Source organism: Sturnira hondurensis, unplaced genomic scaffold (genome assembly GCF_014824575.4).
Source record: "Sturnira hondurensis isolate 20B ecotype Veracruz unplaced genomic scaffold, ASM1482457v3 Scaffold0009665, whole genome shotgun sequence".
Taxonomy (NCBI): domain Eukaryota; kingdom Metazoa; phylum Chordata; class Mammalia; order Chiroptera; family Phyllostomidae; genus Sturnira; species Sturnira hondurensis.
In genome coordinates this window covers 720698-725232 of record NW_028082296.1, presented here as the reverse complement: position 1 = coordinate 725232, position 4535 = coordinate 720698, and positions in this window count along the sequence as shown.

Genomic DNA, 4535 nt, shown 5'->3' with positions numbered 1-4535 from the left:
ACATGGGAGTGAGAAGAAAATGATAACCATTTTCATCTCTCATGGAATAGGTGGAAACATTTGATAAGGACTATGATTTGTACTCCTTATAAGAACCTAAAGTAACATCAGAAGAAAAGCCATTGACACTATTCATCAGTCTCACAACAGAGTGAATTTTAGCCAATTTCTACCATGTGTGATCTGTATGACTCAATCTATAGCAAAGACAGACTAGTATACAAAATACAAATGATATTCGAGAATCTACTTTTTATTTTCAGTTTATAGGAATTCCACTATCTACTACTAAACCTTCATGGAGAGTTATTAGTAAACGTAATGGGTACCTGATATAATGTAGACTGTGCTATAGTTAAGGATGGTCAAATTGTACTATATATTTATAGAACATTTGAATAAAACAAAGACTAAGTAAGCTAATATTTGAATCTTCCCTCACACCTTAAATTAATTGATGGTCAATATACATGAACAGATTACATGGAAAAATATTCTAAATTTAATAATTGTATATTTGTAATATTCAAATGTTCATCTAATTAAAATTCTTTTTTATTCTAAAGAACATTTCAGGTTGTGTAACTCACAATTGGAAAGCTTGTTAGTACTCTTATTTGAATAGCTGTGTTTGACTTTCTGTGATCTTTGGCTATTTTATCCAGGAAATAGTCACTGCTTATGAAATACTTTATTTTGCCCCAAAGCAGCACATAACACCAACTAAAAGTTATTAATAAATTACTATCCAGGTAAAATTATATGTGCACATTTTACTTCTATGAATTGTATGAGTTTCTGTAAATGTGTATGTGTTCATCTAGGATGAAGACCTAATGTCTGAAGCATTAAATAGCTGTGGTGTTCTCTTTTAAATAAGTAATGCATCATTTGCACAGAAATGACCTGAATCATTCTTATTAACAAAGGCAAAATTACTTACATTTTAGAAAGATAATCAGTTAGTGTAATATGTATTCAATTATGTTTATTATGAATAATCAGTAGTTCATCATCCTTAATGATATTAGTTTTATGTCACTATTTCAGATACTTTAAATAATTATAACATAGTAATTTCAAGGATGAAACATCCTCATTTCAGATGGGTGATGCTTGAATATTATTTTCCTTCCTTATGAGAAAAAGGAATCTGTGAAATGACCAACTATAAATTACTAATCATAAATAGTGTGTAGGGACAAAGAGCATACTCAGCATTTGAAATGAAAAGCTCTTCCCACTTGGATAATAATACGATAAACAATAATTACAACTATAATAAAGATAATGATCACTAAATTTATAGAGCATTAATAGTGTCTCATACATAATAATCTATTTAAAATATATCTTATTTCCTCCATTTTATAGAAACAGTAAGTGAGAAACAAAAGTGTTAAGTAATGTGGAAAAGAAAGGTATAGGCAAAGTGAAGATTCTAATCAAGGTGATCCGTCCCCAAGTGTGTACTACTTTCAGGAAAACTTATTTTATATAATTAGGGTAGTAAGTATTAGATCTTTTATGTATCAGTTTATCTCTAAGCGTCACTGGAAATTTACTATCAGTAAATTTCTATCAGTCCTTAGAAACAGCACGGGAATAACAGAAATTTCAATGAATATCTCCCATCGTTCCGAATTCTCATTCCACATAAAACACTGGGTTTGCAAGTCCGACGCATTTCATTTCTTCCTTTCATGAGTGCTGGAGGTAGTCGCTCTTCATGGATCTCAGTAGAGTTTTCCAACTGTTGCTTTTCTCTATCATCCAGGATCCAAAGCTGCTACTCTGTGGTCTTTGCCTCATCTAGATCTGTTCCCACAACTGATAATGCCTTTGTAGAAGGTCTCAGAGTCCCTCTCCTTCTTCTCACCCCCAATTTCCCAGTTGTCAGTTCTACGTTTATGGGAGAGGAGTTTTTATCTAGAAATGTAAACTCAATTTATGCCTCTCCCCAAAGCAATATTACCGCATTAGTTTTCTGTCAGTCTTGCAAACTATCCTTCTTTCTACTGCAACCTCTTATGAAGTTGTAAAATTTTCCTTTATACTTACTCTGGCAACATTTGCTTGACACCATAAGTGGTAGGTAGGAAAACAGTTCTCCATGTTAATATTAATCAAATATCCAGTTTTCTGAACATTCTACTGAACCCCCAGGATACTCTCTTAAAGATCTGGGCTTGTGTCTCTTTATTTTGTAGTTTTAATTATTGAATTTTTTCAGTGTCATATATTTGGTTACTCATTCTTCCTAGCATACCAAAATGTTCTTTTCTAAATCTTGTAGAAGAGGGAAATTAACATATATTGAATGCATATTACTTGGTAAGCACTGTGTGCTTCTTAAGTGTCCATTACTTGCCAGGTATCTGCATACATTTATGTTGTTTCATTCTCACAAAAATACTTTAAGAAAGGTATTTTCACACCAGTTTACAGATGAGGCCTAGAAAATCATACATTCTTAACTGCCCCAAAGTAGGAGCACAAAACATTTTTGCCTAACTTCAAAGAATGTGTGTTCTTTCTTTTCTTCTCTTCTCTTTTCTTCTCTTCTCTTCTCACTCACTATAAACAGGTATGTACTAAAATAATCTCATAAGTCCCTGCCACAAGTCAAAATAAAGCTCCAACTCTAATACAGTTGTAAATCACGGGCTCACCTGACCGCATGTGTGTCTGCACCAAACACATGAACGAGGGAAGCAAGGAAAGGTCCTTGAGTCTACCTGTCCCTTAGCTAACCCACATGTTTTAGTCCACCTTATTTCCACCTTATTTCTCAGTTTACCCAGTTGTCTGTTCAATCCCACCTCCAAATGGAGATCACTTAAATTCTGTTTGCTCTTTACTCAATAATAGCTGCTAATACTTAATGGTGAATTTCATTGTTTCATCTTCAAACCCTTAATTATTCTTGTTATTTCAACACATATGAAAAGGTTATTGAGCACATATGGATTTTAATAATATTTGATGTAATATTTTGCCATAAGTATTTTACTCATAATTATACTGCTGAAATAAATTTTATAAAGTTTAAAATGCTAAGTGTAAACAAATAAAAAGAAAAACATTATGAAGACACACTTACTGGTGAAATAGTCAACACAATGTTGCACTGCAAAGTGATGTTTCAGTTCCCAGCTAACCACATACACAACAGCACTGCTGTCCGATCATGACAGAACTGAGAAATTCCTATTGCCTAATGACATTTGTTGGTGCCATGTTAACACATGTAGTGTAAAACATTACTCATGTGTTTGTGATAAAGTGTGAAAAACCCTGCCTACTTCTACTTGTGCTTGATCATAGCAAAAGACTTTGTTACTGGTTCATATATGTACTACACTATAGTTTTTATCATTATTTTAGTGTACTCTTTTCAGTTACAAAAAAACATGTTTGCCGGAAACAGAAGGCCCTGTTACACTGGCAGTAGCCTCATAGATCGGGTGTTGTGTGATTGCATCGTTTTCTCTTGTGCTTGATTCATTCTGGTATTCTGCATAGCAGCATGCTGTATAGGCTTGTATCTTATGAACAATAGGCCACACCATATAGTCTATCTGTTTAGTAGGCGGTACCATCTAGGTTTGTGTGAGTGCACTTTTTGATGTTTTATGATGAACTCTCTTTCTTAAATGGTCCATGACTGTAACTTATATATCTCATAACATGAATATTTATTGCCATAAATGACAGACATAATTGATAATAGGAAATTATAAAGGTGAAAACCTTCCAAAGAATCCCTGCTACTACCAATAAAACATTTTATTTTTATTTAATAACTTGTACAGTGTCCTTATGGGAAATAATTGCAAAATTTTTGTTCTTAATCACTAAATAAGTCATTCTTTAGAGAATTACCTTAAATACTTCACTGATATTTCAACATACATATCAACACAAATTGATACGTGATGTGATTAAAGTATAAGTAAGTTCAGATTTTGTATCTATTAAATATTAGAACCATGAGGATTTTCAGAAGGTAAACTTTCATTAAAGTGTAAAGAATTATGCAGATAACTACAGTTGCAGTCAAAACAGTCAGTATATAAAATACAACTGTTGACATAAGATTGTAAAGTACATATTATTTGTTCTTATATAAAACAAGAAAATATTTCTAATATAAAAGAATGCATATTGAGGCTATGGTAATGCATTCCAAAGGGAATAATATTATTGCAGCTGATTTAAAATTTTAGTTGAGTGGGAATGCAGACTGGTGCAGCCACTTTGAAAAAACATTATGGAGTTGCCTCAAAAAATTGATAATGAAACTCTCTTTGGACCCACTGCTTGGAATATACCCTAAGAATCTGGAAACACTAATCAGATAGAATACATGCACCCTTTTGTTTATAGCCGTAGTATGTGCAATAGCCAAAGTCTGGAAATAGCTCAAGTGCCCATCAGTAAAAAGCTGTGGTACATTTAGACAATTGATTTTGACAAGGCTGTAAAAAAGAAGGAACTCTTACCCTTTGTGACAGCATAAATGGACTTGGAAG